This window comes from Triticum dicoccoides, chromosome 3A (assembly GCF_002162155.2).
Source record: "Triticum dicoccoides isolate Atlit2015 ecotype Zavitan chromosome 3A, WEW_v2.0, whole genome shotgun sequence".
Taxonomy (NCBI): domain Eukaryota; kingdom Viridiplantae; phylum Streptophyta; class Magnoliopsida; order Poales; family Poaceae; genus Triticum; species Triticum dicoccoides.
In genome coordinates, this window is record NC_041384.1 from 371,668,215 (window position 1) to 371,690,102 (window position 21,888).

The following is a 21,888-nucleotide window of genomic DNA, read 5'->3' on the forward strand; positions in this document are numbered from 1 at the left end:
TGATTATGCCAGTTGACATAGCACCAGCTGTACGACGCAAAACCCCCATTCCAGTAAAGAGTACACCAAATCCAGTTGCCAATTCCCTTTTCGAACCAGAGAGAGCCCCAATTGCAGCAAATAGGACCCCTATTCCATTTCTTCCCAGTTTAGAAGACGAAGCTTATGTTGTTGTCAGGAACTTTGTGCACATCTTTCCTTCATGGAAAGATTATACCACACACATAGAACAATTTCCAGTCTTCCTCCGCAACTTACGCGTAAGTAATGTACTAATGTTATTCATGGTCATTACTGTATATGTTTCTGCTGATAGAAGACACAAGATTTCATTCTTTTAAATAGGTGAGGCGCAAACTGGATTGTGATGACGAGCAAGGGTTGGTTGCGCTTTTCAAGCACTCGTTGATGAAGTATCGTTCCTACCTGAGGCAAGCGCACTTCGATGGCAAGCCTCTGAACGAAATTTCTGTGAAGTCTTCGGTGCTACATTTATCCGACGGTGACTGGAATAATCTTGTTACACATTGGTCTCGGCTGCAGCGTAAGGTACTGTCTATGATATCGCATCACAATTTGAACTACATTTCTGCATTTGCCTTAATGTCTCACTTGTATGAAAACTGTTAGCAGAAGAACATTTGTTCTCAAGGGACCACAGAATCTCGCAACTATACTGCACACTGCATTGCTCTTGTGAGTACCTCTTGCCCTGTATGACCATGCTTACTTTCATAGTTGTTTGATTATGTAGCATCACTGCACATGTTAGCCTCGTAATCGTCCATTTGGTGGACATTATAAGATCCGTATGGACTCTTACATAAATTTAGAATCAACCCGATGCTTTTGAAGAGGTTTAGCTCTGCAGTCCTCTTGTAAGGACTGAACGTGGTCTATCACTATACTTACATTAACAGCTACTCCCTCCGTCCCATAATATAAGAACGTTTTGTACAGTACACCAGTCTTTAACACTCTTGTGTTATGGGAAGAGGGATTGGTTCATTTTGTAGCATTCTGCATCTTATCTCCATCGCCCACCATTTACTAAAAAAGATCAGATCTATATTTAATCTTACCAACAAGTAGAATACACAGACAATGCTAGTGCAGAAGTGCAGCCCATTGCTCTTGTCAGTACATTTTGTCCTGTAACGCTTGTACTTCCAGGGATTGGTAGTTGATTATGTAGCATCAATCTGCATCTTATCTTCATTATCCTCTATCCCTTCCAGTATTATCATATCTATAATTACTCTCTACAAAATGTAGAGTACAGGCAATGCTTATGAAGAAGATTTTGTGCTGAAATTCTTGAGTTATCCTTCCCTTGCCATGGAGAAGGGCATTATAAAGCCAGTGTAAACTGTTAATGTAAGTCAGTCCTTCTAAAGCCTTTATCCTCAACTGTTGTTTAATTTGCTCATACTCCCTATCGTTTACTGCTGTTTAGTTTGCTGTTTCTACCAAAATGCATGTTCGTAAGAACCGTAAGTTCTAAGTTTTACTTGTAAAACCAAATTCCTTATTCATACCATGTGTTACGCCCTCGATTCAATCGTACACTAATCATACACGCAAATGTGTACGATCAAGATCAAGGACTCACGGGGAGATATCACAACACAACTATAGACACAAATCAAAATAATACAAGCTTTATATTACAAGCCAGGGGCCTCGAGGGCTCGAATACACAAGAGTCAGCGGAAGCAACAATATCTAAGTACAGACATAAGTTAGACAAGATTGCCTTAAGAAGGCTAGCACAAAAGCAACAACGATAGAAAAGGCAAGGCCTCCTGGGAGCCTCCTAACTACTCCTAGTCGTCTGCGGTCTTCACATAGTAGTAAGCATCCTCCGGGTAGTAGTAGTCATCAGTGGCGTCGTCTGGCTCCTGGGATCCGTCATCTGGTCGCAACAATCGGTATGGGAAAAAAGGAGTAGCAAAGCAACCGTGAGTAATCATCCAAAGTACTCGCAAGAGTTACATCAGATCTAAACTAAGTATGCATCTGTATCAAAGGAATGGGTTGTATCTATGGACTAAACTGCAGAATGCCAGAAGGGAAGGGGAAAGCCTCGCCTATCGAAGACTAGCATCTTCTGGAAACCACCATCTTGCAGCAACAGGAGGGAGTAGAGTAGCATAAAGTAAAGTAGCAGTAATGTTATCAACCTTGGCCAAAGATCCTTTCTCGACTCCCTGCGAGAAAGCAATCCCAGAGCCATACTATCTAGTTATCATCTCATATCTAAGTCTCATCTCCATGTCTCATCTCAAGTATCCAGTTCTAGTTGTATCGATCGGGATACAACTCCAAGTGTCCGTTACCGTAGGACAGGCTATCGATAGATGTTTTCTTCCTTGCAGGGGTGCACCAACTTACCCACCACGCTCGATTAACTCCGGCCAGACACACTTTCCTGGGTCATGCCTGGCCTCGGCCAAACAATACGCCGCAACCCGACCTAGGCTTAATAGAGAGGTCAGCACGCCGGACTAAACCTATGCCCCCAGGGGTCATGGGCCATCTCCCCGGGAACTCCTGCATGTTGCGTGGGCGGCCGGTGAGCAGACCTAGCTACCTCCTTCAACAAGGCAGGTGCTTACGCAGTCCAACCCGGCGCGCGCCGCTCAGTCGCTGACGTCTATTAAGCTTCGGCTGATGCATACGACGCAGAACGCCCATACTATGCCCACGTGATGGTTAGTGCTATCAGGCCAGAGGCCCCTCGGATCAAATATCCAAATCGTAGTGGATTAAGAACGCGCGGTAACAAGCAGAGACTCACGAAAGATGTGACCCTGTTGCCCCGTCTCGAGTACTTGCGGCAAGGGCTAAGAATGCCCGGCCACGCCTCGTAAGTATCTCGCGGGCACCTTCCAGGTCAACCCGACTCCACATCACTCGCTATTAAGCTCGCGCGGGTACCCCTCAAGGTCGACCCGTCTTTAGTAACATGGTTCAATGTAAAGTCATAGTAACCATAGTAACTATGTGTCTAACACCAAAGGGAAAACCCAAGGAATCACCCCTGATGAATTCCACTCGATGTAATCATCAAGGTGAACGTAAGAGGATCCACCCTCGAGGTTCACACTTGAGGGGTTGCACGACAGAGCCATATCAGAAGTGGTTAAGGAGGAAATCACCCTCGATGACCACGACCGAATAGCTACACTACAGGTTAACAATAGAAGTGCTGAAGAGGCCTCACCCTCGGCACTCGATAGTAACCCAGTAGTGTCGAACAATTAAGGGGAAAATGATGTGCGGTGTCGGGGCCTGGTCTTCGATGATGAAGTAGGGGGCAACAGGGACAAGGTGGGGGTCACTAATGGATCTCTAACCAACCTATACTAAGCAGTTTAGGATAAGTAGGTAAGGTATAAAAGCAGGTAACAACAACAGGCTATGCATCAGAGTAGGATCATACAGAAAGCAGTAGCAGTTCTAATGCAAGCATGAGAGGAAAAGAAATAGGCAATATCGAAATGCTCAAGGGGGGTTTGCTTGCCTGGTTGCTCAGACAAGAAGAAGAGGTCGTCGGTGACGTAATCGATCACAGCGGCATCATCGGTCTCGGGGTCTACCGGAGAGAAGAGGGGGAAGAAATAGTAAATACAAAGCAATCAAAGCATCACAAGGCATAACATGACGACGGGCAGAGCTAGGGTTGCCCTAACGTAGTACTACACGTTGCAGACCGAGGGGATAAACATCCGATGATGAATTCTCGGCGTTAGGCGGATTCCGGACAGATGAAAGAGAGGGAACGGTTCCATGTTCAACATGCTAGGGGCATGTGACAGGTGATTGGACCGCGCATTTGGATTCATTGGATTTTTCTGAGCAACTTTCATGTAGAAAACATTTTCATCCGAACTACGGTTTAATTACTATGAATTTCTAAAGATTTTCCCATTTTCTGGATTTATTTTATTTACAGAAAAAGATATATGACATCAGCATGATGTCACAGTGACATCAGCAGGTCAACAGACGGCTGACCAGGTCAAACCTGACATGTGGGTCCAGTGGGTCCCACATGTCAGCCTTTGTGACTTAAAAGTGTTAATTTAGACTAACAGAGGGTTAATTAGAGGGTGGGCCCAATGTGTCAGTGAGTATTCTAATTAGCAGATTAGTTTGAAAACTTAATTATCTTAAATAAGCGCAAGGGCCCACAAGGCAGTGGCAGGGGGTGAACAGTGCCCGCGTTGACCGTAGTCAACCCGGTCAACTGAGGCGCTGGGGCCCATGGTCAACCTCACCGGGGTGGGCCCTACGCTTGCCAGGTCAGCGGCGGTGCCGGAGATGCTCGGAAAAGCGCCACAAGACATCAAATTGCACGCGGTTTGTTGCATTCGAACAAGGACTCGATGACGCGCCGCGTGGTGTGGTCGGTTGTACTCGGGGGTGACCGGAACTGCGTCGGCGACGAGTGGGGGCGGCGGTGGCTTTCGGGTGGAAGTGGATTAGCAGCAGCAGTGCGCAAACGGGCGAGGCAGAGGGGGGAGCGAGGTCCTACGCACGCGGACGAGCTAAACGGGCACTGGCGCGGGACCATTTGGTCGCCGGAAGCTCGTCGGCAATGAGTCCCCGTGGTGATGGGCTCGGGCACGTACGAGACGGCAACTACGGGCACGTTGGCGGCGAGGAGAAGAGAGCGGGAAGGAAGGAGAGCTCACCGCAGAGCACAAGGAGGCTCGGTGGCGGTTTAGGAGCTGCATGGGCGACGCCGGAGACGAAGAAGATCAACGGCAGCTGGAGATGGGGACAAGGACGAACGGCGGCTGCGGTGCTTCCCAGCTCCACCTAAGGGCACCAAATGACGGAGTCGACCCCGGCGGAGCTTCACGACAAGACGGCGGAGCGAGGCGGTGGATGTGGCTGTGGTGACGACGGAGGACGGCGGCGACCGCACTCGGGTGGTGGCTCTGAGAAGGAGGCGAGGCGACGGAGCGAGCGGGGAGAGGGGATAGGGACTGGCGCGAGTGGGGCGGCAGGGCAAGTGGGATGGGAGAGGGGAGCCCGAGGCGTCGGGGGTCTTATCCCTCGTCGTCGATGCCGACGAGGCGGCTCGGTGGTGACCGTGGGCACGGTCGGAGGAACAGGGAGGGGGAAGGGCGACCGGGGGAGGTGGGCCGCCTAGGATGGGGGGAGTTGGGCCGGCCCAGGGGGGTTCGGTCCAGGGAGGGGGCACTTCCCTCTCTCTCTCCTTTCCTTTTCCCTTTTCCTTTTTTTAGCTTTTCTGTTTTAGCCATTTTAGGCCACCTTCACATTTTGCAAAAATGTTGGTTCACCACCAATATTACCAGAAGAATAATATCCACATGATGAACATTTTAGTTTTCATGTTTGAGCAATTTTGAAATTCACCTAGAATTTGAATTTGAATTCAGCTGGAATTTGAAAGAACATGAGACAATAATGATCAGGCACATGTTTAGCAAAAAGATTAACTTAACCCCAGGGGTTACTGTAGCATCATTACACCGGGGTGTTACACCATGCACATTACTTAATACTCCCTATATGTATGCTTGTTTTTGTGGATCTATAATCCAGTGTGTGGTGAAGCAGCCCACGTTTGCACCTTGTCATCTCCTGTTTTATCTTACTGATGTGGCTGATGATATGAACAACATGCCATGCACATTATCCAAAATAGATACAACGATTTTCTTTGCCCTTCATCTATGCTTGTTATGTTGACATGGTAATCCAGTAGTGTGGTGAAGCTCCCCGCATTATGAACAATGCCAAATTATGCTATCGATATTTTGAACATACTCTTTATTTTCTAATTTGAAATTGGATAGAATTGACAGAACAGTTATCATCTTTGTTTATACATGTGCAAAACCTGTCATCTCTCTGCTTTGTTTCAGGGTGATATGCCCGATGGCATGCACAAGTCTGCTGAAGGCTGTGAGACAAACCCAACATATATTGCAGCAAACAAGGCAAAACATCTTGAAGATAGAGAGACGACCCCAAAGTCTTGTCTTGATGAAGTGTTCAAGTTACTTGAGACTAATAGTCAGCCAAGCTCACAGAATTCGTTGTCTGAATCAGTTCGACTTCTTCAGTCCCAAGTCCTAGCAGAAAGGCATTCTGCAACTCAACTTCAACTTGAAGTCCTATCTCTAAGAAAGATTGCGGAGAACACCAATGAGAATCTCATTGCTAAACAGCTACACCTAGAAGCTATGACCGACATGCTAGGCCGGTCTCACAGCCTTGCTCAGCAGCTTGCGCAACAGTTACCCCGCAAGGCTAACCTTTCTTGAACTGTCTTGGAAGTGGTCTCGGTTCAGTATTATTTTGTTACACTACAATGGTGCCCAGTTTTTGTAATCTGCTTCTTCGTTGCACTTTATTATCACTGGTGGCGAACTTCGATGCCCAGTGGATGTAATATATCTTAAATCCTTTTATTGTGTAGTGTAGGCTTATTCTTAGTTACTATGCTGTAATTTCTTTATTGTATAGAGTAGGTTTGTTCTTAATTCCTACTAGTTATGCAGCAGCTCGAAATGAACCCCGGCCCATGATTGTGTGAATCAAATCACGGACTTTTAACAGGCCAAAATTGTCTGGGTCCTTGTTTGGCCCAATGAGATATCGGCTGCGAGCAGGCCGGATGCAAACTGGGCCGTAGTTAGGCCCAACTATATGACGGGCTTTTAACATGCCGAAATTAATATAGGGCCGAAATGTTAAACGGGCCCTTAACAGGCCAAAACTAATATCAGGCCGAATTACTAAGTGGGACTTTAGCAAGTGGGCCCAAAAGCATAGTGTCCAGATGACGGGTCGAATCTGATATGGGCCATAATTGAGCCCAAAGCCTCTTAAAGGGCCGGACCTCATCTGGGCCGTGGTAGGCTTTTAACGGGACGGATCTCATATGGGCCACTATTAGGCCCGGAGCGTGGCAGACCATTAATGGACCGGATCAAATATGGGCCGGCATTTAGCCCAAAACATGGCAACCAGTTAATGGGCTGGCCTACTAGGGTCCTCAAAATCTTGTGGGCCTACAGCTGGGTCGGCCCATTAATGTCAGCGAAATCTTGTGGGCCTTTAGCTGGGCCGGCCCATTATGACCCGCAAGAATCTTGTGGGCCTTTACCTGGGCCGGCTCATTATGGCACACAAAAATCTTGTGGGCCTTTACCTGGGCCGGCCCATTATGGCCCGCAAAATCTTGTGGGCCTTTACTTGGGCCAGTCCATTATGGTCCACAAAATCTCGTGGGCCTTTAGCTGGGTCGGCCCATTATGGTCCGCAAAATCTTGTGGGCCTTTAGTTGGGCCGGCCCATTTAAACTTGTTGGGCCATGCCACGTGTCGACGTATCATAGGCGCCTTCTATCCAGTGAGTGGATGACATCTGTCCCGACGATGAGCCGACACGTGTTTCCTCTAGCCAATGATCATTTTACACGTGGAAAATCCCCATTGGTCGGGGCTGTTAACGGGTTATCGGATCCAAAACCCGACCTGATAGCTTAACGGTGTTCCGTTACGGTGGATGCCACGTGTCGGTCACCCTTGACGAAAGCACTTCTGTGACGCGCGATTTATCGTCATGGAAGTGGACACTTCCGTGATGATAATTTTGGTAATGTCATGGAACACTTCTACGACAGCACAAGTATGACTATCTTGATTCTGTCATAAATTTGTCATGGATGTACATGCATGACAAAAAAAGCGACCTACCGTGACAAACACGTATCATCACGGAAGTGTATTTTTTTGTAGTGTCTCTTGTTTTTGTAAATATGATTAGTTCACCGTTCCTGATTCAGCCTATTATGAATAAACATGTTTGCATTGACAATTAGAGATCATAGTTTCTTGTGCCATGCTTAATTAGCTAGGAGCTTATAATGGTTTACCTTGCATGCCAACATGCTATTAAAATGGTTGTGATGTGGTATGATAGGGTGATATCCTCTTTTGAACGATTCGAGTGGCTTGACTTGGCACATGTTCACGCATGTAGTTGAAACAAAATCAACATAGCCTCTATGATATTTATGTTCATGGTGCATTATATCCTACTCATGCTTGCATTCGGTGTCGATTAATTTTAATGCATGTTCATGACTATTGTCGCTCTCTAGCTAGTCACTTCCCAGTCTTTTTTCTTGCCTTCACCTGTACTAAGCAGGAATACTACTTGTGCATCCAACTCCATAAACCCCAAAGTTATTCCATATGAGTCCACCATACCTACCTATATACGGTATCTACCTGCCATTCCAAGTAAATTTGTATGTGCCAAACTCTAAACCTTCAAATAAATATCCTGTTTTGTATGCTCGAATGGCTCATGTATCAACTAGGGTTGTCCGTATCTTCCATGTTAGGCGGGTTATTCTCAAGAGGAGTGGACTCCGCTCCTCACTCACGAGAAAATGGCTGGTCACCGGGATGCCCAGTCCCATGCTTTATGCAAACTAAATCAAAATAATTGCAGACAAAACTCCCCATGGGACTCTTGTTAGTTGGAGGCACTCATTGTTTCGAGCAAGCCATGGATTGATGCTTGTTGGTGGAGGGGGAGTATAAACTTTACCATTCTATTTGGGAACCGCCTATAATGTGTGTAGCATGGAAGATATCACCATCTCTTGGTTGTTATGTTGACAATGAAAGTATACCGCTCAAAATATTATTCATCTCTATTTCAAAACCGAGCTCTGGCACCTCTACAAATCCATGCTTCCCTCTACGAAGGGCCTATCCATTTACTTTCATGTTCAGTCATCATCCTCTTATTAGAAAGCACCAGTTGGAGAGCACCACCGTCATTTGCATTCATTACTGTTAGTTTACATTGAGTATGACCTGACTGGATCTCTTTTACCGTGAACTACAATTTCTAGTCAGTCCTTGATCTTTAAAGGTGCTCTGCATTTATGTTTTGCGGTGTCAAAAAGGGCTAGCGAGATACCATCCTGTTATATCATATTATGGTTGTTTTGGGAAAGTGTTGTCATCTGAGATTTATTATTATTGCTCCCTAGTTGATTATGCCATTGATATGAGTAAACATGAGACCTAAGCGTTATTGTGAATATGGTTAGTTCATAATCTTTGCTGAAAACTTGAATGTTGGCTTTACATATTTAAAACAACAAGAGCAAACAGAGTTTGTAAAAGTTTTTATTTATCACTTTCAGTTTGTCAACTGAATTGCTTGAGGACAAGCAAAGGTTTAAGCTTGGGGGAGTTGATACGTCTCCGCCGTATCTACTTTTCCAAACACTTTTGCCCTTGTTTTGGACTCTAACTTGCATGATTTGAATGGAACTAACCCGGACTGACGCTGTTTTCAGCAGAATAACCATGGTGTTATTTATGTGCAGAAACAAAAGTTCTCGGAATGACCTGAAACTCCACGGAGCGTCTTTTTGGAAATAATAAAAAATACTAGCAAAAGATCAAGACCAGGGGCCCACACCCTATCCACGAGGGTGGGGGCGCGCCTGCCCCCCTGGGCGCGCCCCCCTACCTCGTGGGCCCCCTGGAGCTCCTCCGACCTCAACCCCGACTCTACATATTCACTTTCGGGGAGAAAAATAGTGGAGAAGGATTCATCGCGTTTTACGATACGGAGCCGCCGCCAAGCTCTAAAACCTCTCGGGAGGGCTGATCTGGAGTCTGTTCGGGGCTCCGGAGAGGGGAATCCATCGCCATCATCATCATCAACCATCCTCCATCACCAATTTCATGATGCTCACCGCCGTGCGTGAGTAATTCCATCGTAGGCTTGTTGGACAATGATGGGTTGGATGAGATTTATCATGTAATCGAGTTAGTTTTGTTAGGGTTTGATCCCTAGTATCCACTATGTTCTGAGATTGATATTGCTATGACTTTGCTATGCTTAATGCTTGTCACTAGGGACCGAGTGCCATGATTTCAGATCCGAACCTATCATGTTTTCATCAATATATGTGAGTTCTTGATCCTATCTTGCAAGTCTATAGTCACCTACTATGTGTTATGATGTGGCAACCCTGAAGTGACAATAATCGGGACCACTCCCGGTGATGAACGTAGTTTGAGGAGTTCATGTATTCACTATGTGTTAATGCTTTGGTCCGGTACTCTATTAAAAGGAGGCCTTAATATCCCTTAGTTTCCACTAGGACCCCGCTGCCACGGGAGGGTAGGACAAAAGATGTCATGTGAGTTCTTTTCCATAAGCACGTATGACTATATTCGGAATACATGCCTACATTACATTGATGAATTGGAGCTAGTTCTGTGTCACCCTAGGTTATGACTGTTACACGATGAACCACATCCGGCATAATTCTCTATTACCGATCCATTGCCTACGAGCTTTCCATATATTGTTCTTCGCTTATTTGCTTTTCCATTGCTATTGCTATCATCACTACAAAATACCAAAAACATTACTTTTGTTATCATTACCTTTTGCAACCGTTACCACTACTATCATATTACTTTGCTACTAAATACTTTGCTGCAGATATTAAGTTTCCATGTGTGGTTGAATTGACAACTCAACTGCTAATACTTGAGAATATTCTTTGGCTCCCCTTGTGTCGAATCAATAAATTTGGGTTGAATACTCTACCCTCGAAAACTATTGCGATCCCCTATACTTGTGGGTTATCACCTGCCGAGTTAGAAGAAATTGATGTCACCATTAAACTTGCCAATAGAGATACTATTTCACCAATGGGAATTGTTAGAGATGTTGAATTCTTGTGTGGGAAAACTAAATATCCTGCTGATTTTCTTGTTCTTGGTTCCCCACAAGATAACTTTTGTCCCATTATATTTGGTAGACCCTTCTTAAACACTGTTAATGCTAGGATAGACTGCAAAAGGATGTTATTACTATTGGTTTAGGTGATATGTCTCATCAGTTCAACTTTTCTAAATTTCGTAGACAACACCGTGAAGAAGAATTGCCTAGTAAAGATGAAATTATTGGTCTTGATTCTATTGTCGTACCTCCTAGTAATCCTTCAGAACAATATTTGCTAGACCATGAAAATGATATGTATATGAATGAAAGAAGGGAAATAGATGAAGTGTTCTTTAAACAGGGACCTATTCTGAAACACAACTTGCATGTTGATATCTTAGGGGGTCCTCCTCCACCCAAGGGTGATCCCGTGTTTGAGCTTAAACCATTGCCTGATACTCTTAAATATGCTTATCTTAATGAAAAGAAGATATATCCTATTATTATTAGTGCTAACCTTTCAGAGAAGGAGGAAGAAAAATTATTGAAAATTCTGAAGAAGCAACGTGCAGCTATTGGATATACTCTTGATGATCTTAAGGGCATTAGTCCCACTCTATGTCAACACAAAATAAATTTGGAAAAAGATGCCAAACCAGTTATTGATCACCAATGACGGTTGAATCCTAAGATGAAAGAAGTGGTAAGAAAAGAAATACTAAAGCTCCTTGAGGCAGGTATAATTTATCCCGTTGCTGATAGTCAGTGGGTAAGTCCTGTCCATTGTGTTCCTGAGAAGGGAGGTATTACTGTCGTTCCTAATGATAAAGATGAATTGATCCCACAAAGAATTATTATAGGTTATAGGATGGTAATTGATATCCGCAAATTAAATAAGGCTACTAAAAAAGATCATTACCCCTTACCTTTTATTGATCAAATGCTAGAAAGATTATCCAAACATACACATTTTTGCTTCCTAGATGGTTATTCTGGTTTCTCCCAAATACCTGTGTCAGCTGATGATCAATCTAAGACCACTTTTACTTGCCCTTTTGGTACTTTTGCTTATAGACATATGCCTTTTGGTTTATGTAATGCACCTGCTACCTTTCAAAGATGCGTGATGGCTATATTTTCTGATTTTTGTGAAAAGATATGTGAGGTATTCATGGATGATTTCTCCGTTTATGGATCCTCTTTTGATGATTGCTTAAGCAACCTTGATCTAGTTTTGCAGAGATGTGAAGAAACTAACCTTGTCTTGAATTGGGAGAAATGCCACTTTATGGTTAATGAAGGTATTGTCTTGGGGCACAAAATTTCTGAAAGAGTCATTGAAGTTGATAAAGCTAAAGTTGATTCTATTGAAAAGATGCCGTGTCCCAAGGACATCATAGGTATAAGAACTTTCCTTGGTCATGCTGGTTTTTATAGGAGGTTCATTAAGGAGTTCTCAAAAATTTCTCGGCCTCTGACTAATTTATTACAAAAAGATATACCATTCGTCTTTGATGATGATTGTGTAGAAGCCTTTGAAATACTTAAGAAAGCATTAATCTCTGCACCTATTGTTCAACCACCTGATTGGAATTTATCTTTTGAAATTATGTGTGATGCTAGTGATTATGCTATAGGTGTTGTTCTAGGGCAAAGAGTTGATAAGAAATTAAATGTTATTCAATATGCGAGTAAAACTCTAGACAATGCTCAAAGAAATTATGCCACTACTGAAAAAGAATTTTTAGCAGTTGTATTTGCTTGTGATAAGTTCAGACCTTATATTATTGATTCTAAAGTAACTATTCACACGGATCATGCTGCTATTAAATATCTTATGGAAAAGAAAGATGCTAAACCTAGACTTATTAGATGGGTTCTCTTGCTACAAGAATTTGATTTGCATTTTATTGATAGAAAGGGAGCTAAGAACCCCGTTCCAGACAACTTGTCTAGGTTACAAAATGTTCTTGATGACCCACTACCTATTGATGATAGCTTTCCTGATGAACAATTAAATGTCATAAATGCTTCTCACACTGCTCCATCGTATGCTGATTATGCTAATTACATTGTTGCTAAGTTTATACCACCTAGTTTCACATACTAGCAAAAGAAAAGGTTTTTCTATGATTTAAGACATCACTTTTGCGATGACCCACATCTTTATAAAGAAGGATTAGATGGTGTTATTAGACGTTGTGTACCTGAGCATGAACATGAAAAAATCCTACGCAAGTGTCACTCCGAAGCTTATGGAGGACACCACGCTGGAGATAGAACTGCACATAAGGTATTGCAATCCGGTTTTTATTGGCCTACTCTCTTCAAGGATGCCCGTAAGTTTGTCTTATCTTGTGATGAATGTCAAAGAATTGGTAATATTAGTAGACGTCAAGAAATGCCTATGAATTATTCACTTGTTATTGAACCATTTGATGTTTGGGGCTTTGATTATATGGGGCCGTTTCCTTCCTCTAATGGATATACACATATTTTAGTTGTTGTTGATTACATTACTAAGTGGGTAGAAGCTATTCCAACTAGTAGTGCTGATCATAACACCTCTATTAAGATGCTTAAAGAAGTTATTTTTCCGAGTTTGGAGTCCCTAGGTATTTAATGACTGACGGTGGTTCACATTTTATTCATGGCGCTTTCCGTAAAATGCTTGCTAAGTATGACGTTAATCATAGAATTGCATCTCCTTATCACCCACAGTCTAGTGGTCAAGTAGAATTGAGTAATAGAGAACTCAAATTAATTTTGCAAAAGTCTGTCAATAGATCTAGAAAGAATTGGTGCAAGAAACTTGATGATGCATTATGGCCCTATAGAACTGCATATAAAAATCCTATGGGTATGTCTCCGTATAAAATGGTTTATGGAAAAGCATGTCACTTACCTCTCGAACTAGAACATAAGGCTTATTGGGCTATTAAAGAGCTCAATTATGATTTCAAACTTGCCGGTGAGAAAAGGTTATTTGACATTAGCTCACTCGATGAATGGAGAACCCAAGCCTATGAAAATGCCAAATTGTTTAAAGAAAAGGTTAAAAGATGGCATGGCAAAAGGATACAAAAGCGTGAGTTTAATGTAGGTGATTATGTATTGCTATACAACTCTCGTTTAAGATTTTTTGCAGGAAAGATTCTCTCTAAATGGGAAGGTCCTTACGTTATCGAGGAGGTCTATCGTTCCGGTGCCATAGAAATCAACAACTTCGAAGGCACAAATCCGAAGGTGGTGAACGGTCAAATAATCAAACATTATATCTCAGGTAATCCTATAAATGTTGAAACCAATGTTATTGAAACCGTAACCCCAGAGGAATACATAAGGGACACTTTCTGGGATGTTTCAGACTCTTAAAAGGAATAGGTATGTGGTACGGTAAGTAAACCAACTCCAAACAGTTCTAATGGCAATTTTTCTCCGTTTTGGAATATTTAGAAAAATAGAAAAATAAGAAGCAGTCCGGGAAGGACACGAGGGCTCCACGAGGGTGGAGGGCGCACCCTACCCCCTGGGCGCGCCCCCTGCCTCGTGGGCACCTCGTGTGCTCTCCGGACTCCGTTTTCTTGCACGTTACGTATTTTGGTCAGTAAAAATTCATTATATAATCTCTTGAAGGTTTTGACCACCGTATCACGCAAAAGTCTCCTGTTCTTGTTTCAAGTTGTTTTCTGCCAGGTTGTCAAAGCCAAGCATCATGTCGTCTCCCTCCTCCTCCAACAATGAGGGCAACGATGCTTGGCTAATGAAGATAGAGCTGAAGAGAAAAGAACCCATGGAGATCAACAAGGATGAAGGGATCAAGAAGGCCACGGAGGACCAAGTTCCGGCAATAGAAGACATCCTTCAACTTGATCACAATCTTCTTACCCCAACTGAGATCGAAGCTTTCAAGATGATTGAGTTAGCTCGTATACAAAACAAGTATCTCACACATGAAAATATTTTGCTGAAGGAGCATATCATCGCACTCAAGGGCATTATCCGCAAGTTAGAAGACCTCCTACGCTCGATGTGCGACTATCCATCATCATCACCATCTTCTTCACCAACAAAGAAGAATTGAGTATCTGGTATGAGCACTCCCCTTGGCAACTGCCAAGCTTGGGGGAGGTGCCCCGGTATCGTGTCACCATCACTTCTATCTTTACCGTTTTTCATAGTTCGATCCTTTTGGTAATATCTTGATCTAGTAGCATAAAGTTTTAGTATGATCTCATTGTGACTTTTGCTTTATGATCCTTCTATGTAATCGAGTCCGTGAGCTATATATAATAAAGATTAGTGCTGAGTCAAGGGCTTGATTATTTTGCCATGATCTTGAGTGAATAAAAGAAAAGTGAAATAAATAAAAAGAAACAAAGAGATCTTATGGATCTTATGGAGAGTAATGAGATCACATAGAAAGAATATGATGAATAAAAGTTGTTGAGAGTTGGCAAACATAGTTTTGGTCATCGTTGCAATTAATAGGAAGTAATAAAGAAAGAGAGGTCTTCACATATAAATACACTATCTTGGACATCTTTTATGATTGTGAGCACTCATTAAAATATGACATGCTAAAGAGTTGATGTTGGACAAGGAAGACAACGTAATGGGTTATGTTTTTTTACATCTGAGATAAATTATATTGTCATGGATCATCCAACATGATTGAGCTTGCCTTCCCCCCTCATGCTAGCCAAATTCTTTGCACCAAGTAGAGATACTACTTGTGCTTCCAAACACCCTTAAACCAGTTTTGCCATGAGAGTCCACCATACCTACCTATGGATTGAGTAAGATCCCTCAAGTAAGTTGTCATCGGTGCAAACAATAAAAATTGCCCTCTAAATATGTATGACTTATTAGTGTGGGAGAAAATAAGCTTTACATGATCTTGTGATATGGAAGAAATAAAAGCGACGGACTGCATAATAAAGGTCCATATCACAAGTGGCAATATAAAGTGACGTTCTTTCACATTAAGATTTTGTGCATCCAACCATAAAAGCGCATGACAACCTCTGCTTCCCTCTGCGAAGGGCCTATCTTTTACTTTTATCTCCTACCTTGCATAAGAGTCATGGTGATATTCACCCTTCCTTTTTTACATTTTATCTTTTGGCAAGCACAACATGTTGGAAAGATCCTGGTATATATGGCTAATTGGATGTGAGTTTTCATGAACTATTATTGTTGACATTACCCTTGAGGTAAAACATTGGGAGGCAAAACTATAAGCCCCTATCTTTCTTTGTGTCCGATTAAAACTCCATACCCATAAGTATTGCGTGAGTGTTAGCAATTGTGAAAGACTATATGATAGTTGAGTATGTGGACTTGCTGAAAAGCTCTTATATTGACTATTTCCTATGTTATGATAAATTGCAATTGCTCCAATGACTGAGATTATAGTTTGTTAGTTCTCAATGAAGTTTATTATTCATACTTGAAATTGTGATTGAATTGTTACTCTAGCATAAGAGATCATATGACAAGAATTATATAAATTGTTGTTCTAAGAATGATCATGATGCCCTCATGTCCGTATTTTATTTTTATCGACACCTCTATCTCTAAACATGTGGACATATTTTTCCATTTCGGCATTCGCTTGAGGACAAGCGAGGTCTAAGCTTGGGGGGGTTGATACGTCCATTTTGCATCATGCTTTTATATCGATATTTATTGCATTATGGGCTGTTATTACACATTATGTCACAATACTTATGCCTATTCTCTCTTATTTTACAAGGTTTACATAAAGAGGGAGAATGCCGGCAACTGAGATTCTGGGCTGGAAAAGGAGCAAATATTAGAGACCTATTCTACACAGCTCCAAAAGTCCTGAAACTTCACGGAAGTCATTTTCAGAATATATAAAAAATACTGAGCGCAAGAAGTTCCAGAGGGAGGCCACACCCTGGCCACGAGGGTGGGGGCGCGCCCTACCCCCTAGGCACGCCCCCTGCCTCGTGGGCCCCCTGGTGGCCCTCCGATGCCCATCTTCTGCTATATGGAGTCCTTCGATGAGAAAAAAAATCATAAGCAAGCTTTCGGGATGAGACTCCGCCGCCGCGAGGTGGAACCTTGGCGGAACCAATCTAGGGCTCTGGCGGAGCTATTCTGCCGGGGACACTTCCCTCCGGGAGGGGGAAATCATCGCCATCGTCATCACCAATGATCGTCTCATCGGGAGGGGGTCGATCTCCATCAATATCTTCACCAACACCATCTCCTCTCAAACCCTAGTTCATCTCTTGTATCCAATTCTTGTCTCTAAGTCTGGGATTGGTACCTCTGGGTTGCTAGTAGTGTTGATTACTCCTTGTAGTTGATGCTAGTTGGTTTATTTGGTGGAAGATCATATGTTCAGATCCTATATGCATATTAATACCCCTCTGATTATGAACATGATTATGCTTTGTGAGTAGTTACGTTTGTTCCTGAGGACATGGGAGAAGTCTTGCTATTAGTAGTCATGTGAATTTGGTATTCGTTCGATATTTTGATGAGATGTATGTTGTCTCTCCTCTAGTGGTGTTATGTAAACGTCGACTACATGACACTTCACCATTATTTAGGCCTAGAGGAGGGCATTGAGAAGTAATAAGTAGATGATGGGTTGCTAGAGTGACAGAAGCTTAAACCCTAGTTTATGCGTTGCTTCGTAAGGGGCTGATTTGGATCCATATGTTTCATGCTATGGTTAGGTTTACCTTAATACTTTTGTTGTAGTTGCGGATGCTTGCAATAGAGGTTAATCATAAGTGGGATGCTTGTCCAAGTAAGGACATCACCCAAGCACCGGTCCACCCATATATCAGATTATCAAAGTACCGAACGTGAATCATATGATCATGATGAAACCTAGCTTGACGATAATTCCCATGTGTCCTCGGGAGCGCTTTTCTCTATATAAGAATTTATCCAGACTTGTCCTTTGCTACAAAAAGGATTGGGCCACCTTGCTGCATTTTATTTATTTTTGTTACTTGTTGCTTGTTACAAATTATCTTATCACAAAACTACCCGTTACCTATAATTTCAGTGCTTGCAGAGAATACCTTGCTGAAACCCGCTTATCATTTTCTTCCGCTCCTCGTTGGGTTTGACACTCTTACTTATCGAAAGGACTACGATAGATCCCCTATACTTGTGGGTCATCAGGCAGCAGATATCATTCCGTCCCCAAAGGTGGCACATTTCCTACCGAAACCATCACACTTGTTGTGAGAAGCTCTGCTTTGGGAGAAGCTTATCCCCCAACCTGCCCCAAATGGGACAAAATTTTTACCACGACATGCTGATGCCGCTCCATGAATTTCAGATGTGTTTTGGATTTACTAGAATTTTAAAACCAAATATCTCAATATTTGCGGCCGAGTGACGGTGACAGTGTGTTTGACATTCATTCCCATTTCTTGCATGGGACCTAAGCATGCAACCAAGGGCACATATTTGATTTTTCAACCCGTTTATATGCACTGGAGCATGTGCATGTAGTTCAAATTTGAATTATGCACCTGAAATGCCTACAAAGCCAAGTTAATGTATAAAAACGTCCAAACGAACCCTGAATAATTCCAAATTTTTTGACGACCACCTATAGTTGCATGTTCACTGCAAATTAAAGTTCTAGCAATTCAAACACCATCCTTTGCAGCTGTGACCCCATTACGTAATTCAAATCAAGATGAAAAATCAAGTGGATCGCACATAGTTAATTATCACCAACCGTGTGAGATGCAGCACAAAATATCTTGGAGCACCGTCGGAGTGTCAAGCACACTAGCCCGCTCCTCAAATATTATTTCACTGTTCAATCATCGTCGGTGAAAGATGGGGACGTGGACCCGCATCGTGATGGCAACTTCGGTGGCCCACTCCGGCGAGAGCGCGGCCGCAGCCGCCAGGCACGTGCTAACAAGCTTCATGAGGGCGACCGCAATCTATGTCCGGGCGGCCAGGGCATCCCAAACGGCCGTTGTTGCTTCTCAAGCGGCGGTAGGAGCATCTGCCTTGGGGATAGCAACTGGCGAGAGCGGCACAATAGATGTCTGTTTCCGCAGCGGCAACCTTAGCCCTGATGGAGGCCTCCCACGACCATGTCGAGGTCGTCCACGCCCAGCTCGTGGTTGTCACCACACAAATCGAACGAAGCTTCTCCGACAACGGTCGACAACCCACAACCGAAGAGTTGGCAATCGCCGAGAGAGTTCGAGCAGCCGTCCATTCCTGCGCGAGATACCTTGCCATGACGGAGCCCGCCAAAGCCCAGATCGCGGCCGCCCACGCCCAGCTTATGGCAGCCTATTTCAAATATATGGCGGATGCGGATGGCGAGAAGCTTGCCGAGTATGGTGCAATTGATGCCATGGAGCCCCTTCCCCAGGAGACCGTCGGGTGCGAGCTGGACATGGAGGCGGTGGCGGAGATCGACGAGGACCAGTCATAGTAGTACTCTTTGTTTTGTTTAATTAAGAGCGCCGATCTTTACTTTGTTAGAGTAATGTTTAGGTCAGCTAGCTCTGTTTAATTGCTGAAATTGCTCTATTAAGAAGTGTGGGTGTGCTGTAGTATCCTTTGTGTACCCAAATTATGCAATGACGTGGATGACCACTGTAACCAGGGAAATTCGAACCAAAATTTTTGACGTTTAAACTCATCACACACGGGTTAAGCTATCTGAATCATTTGTGATGTTCACATATCGTACACAATTGTGAATAAGGGACCATGTCTGATGACACTTTGGGCGCCAGTTTTTTCGCTGAAGCGATTCCAAATTTTCATCTTCCGCGGAAATATCTACCTCCAAGTCCCCCCCCTTACCAAAAGCCACATTTCTCCTGTTTCTGCATTCCTTTCCAAGTTGAAACCTTTACTCCTTACTTGCAGCGCCGCCTCCTCACCGGCGACCCTCCTTCATGCTGCTTGGCCTCCCCCTATCCAGGCAGGTAATCCACACCTGACCGCCATCCTCCTCCTTCCACATCCCACATGCCCCGACCGCCGGCGCGACACCTTCCACCAAAATCACCGACCCTCCACCAAATAAGTGCCATCCTAAGCCATGGTGCGCAGTATAGCCAGGATCTCAATGAGTATTTGGCAGCGAAGAAGCAAATCGCGGACGCACGCGCGGGTGAGGTCACGATGGCTGCTATTCGTGTCGATCCCCAGATCTTGGAGGAGCACCTCGCCGTCGAGGCCACCGTCGATGCCTCGTGCGCCGATGACGCGATGCGGTTGGCTGTTTGGTTCAATTCTGCAATGCGATGTTCAATTATTGTGGGTGCATTCTGTTATTGTATACCATGTGAGAAATAAATTGAATTTGACTGTACTAAATACATGGGAAATAAATACAATTGCCATATTTTCAAGTTGTTAAGCATGCTTGGTTTGGTTAACTGTCTAATCTTCTATTAGGAGTATGTTATATTGTGCAATGTGGTGCCCAGTTAACGTTTGGTTCATTTGTTGTGGTGTTTAGTTAACTGTTTTGTTTGGTTCAATTCTGCATTGTGATGTTCAGTTGTTGTGAGTGCATTCTGTTATTGTATACCATGTGAGGAATAAATTGAATTTAGCTGTACTAAATATATGGAAACAAATACAATTGCTATATTTCCAAGTTGTTAAGCATGCTTGGTTTGGTTAACTATCTGATCTTCTATTAGGAGTATGTTATATTGTGCAATGTGGTGCTCAATTAATGTTTGATTCATTTGTTGTGGTGTTTAGTTAACTGCTTGGTTCAATTCTGCAATGCGATGTCCAATTGTCGTGGGTAGAATTTTGTATTATTGTGCATGTGAGGAATAAATTGAATTTGGCTGCACTTAATACATGAGAAACATATACAAGTGCTACATTTCCTAGTTCTTAATCATGCTTGGTTTGAATAAATGGGTTTTCCATGTGGCTTGAATTAATCTGATGAATCTGCAATGTGCTTATTTTTCATCAAAATATTTTACTGATGGCATGCGAACCCTTACTTAACCGGATGACTAACTACCTTATATGCGTTGCAGGAAAACAATGGGAAGCACTGAGGTTTACAGTCGAGGTTAGCACGTGCATGGTCCGTTGTCTAATAACACATTATTGAGCAATTGCAGGAACCATTCTAATATTTAGATTTTTAACAATTTGGACTTACATATGTAGGTCCTGCTGTCAGAGGTTTTGACCCACTATTCGACCATTTTTGCATATGGGGAAATGAGTTATCCATGAATATCAGTCAAGTCAAGAAACTCAGAAAGATTTTTAGGATAAAGAAATTAGAGACAAAAAATAACAAGATCCTTGTCTGCATAATGAAGACATCAGTTCACTACAAGATGGTACTAACTATTATACCTTGCCTTTTTTATTCCTTTGCCCCATTTCCAATATAGAGAAGATATTTATGCACATCCTTATTTTCAGGCCTTTCCAAAGCAGTTCTCTGATGATTACCTCTCAAACCACTTGTATGGTCAGGAGGCGAGGAAGGTATTCGTATAACACCCACGGTTCAATATTGAAGTGTTCTTGAAGAGGACGAAGGATGGACAGTCAATCATCCACAGACACTGTCCCAAAGTTATAAAGACCTTAAACATCAATGAAGGCTCAATATTCGCCTTTTGCTTCAGCAGTTTTCCAGATGAGATACATCTGTCTATGTACCGTCTATGATACTAATTTCGAAAGGTTATAGATGTTGCATGTGAATTTTGATGCTGGTATAGTTGTGTAACGGGGTAGCTGAGTGCTGAAACTATATGATGTTGTACTCTGATGTATTTCAATTATGAAAATGAAATATATTGCATGCTTAATATGAAATGTCAATTAAATTAATAAATGGATTATTAATAATCAAATAATTAGCCTACTAATTAGGGTTTTCTATTGCAAACAGTTATTGAGAAAACACCGTGTGTGATGCATTCAATAACGTACACAGTTTTTAGGAATAAACCGTGTTAGATTAATGAACAATCACACACAACATTCTTTTTGCAAAATTGTTTGTGCTAGGCCACCTGGCGCAAACGTTTACCATATAAAAACTGTGTGTGATGGACAACCTTGCCACATAGTTTCTTCTATGCACCGTGTGTGATGCTT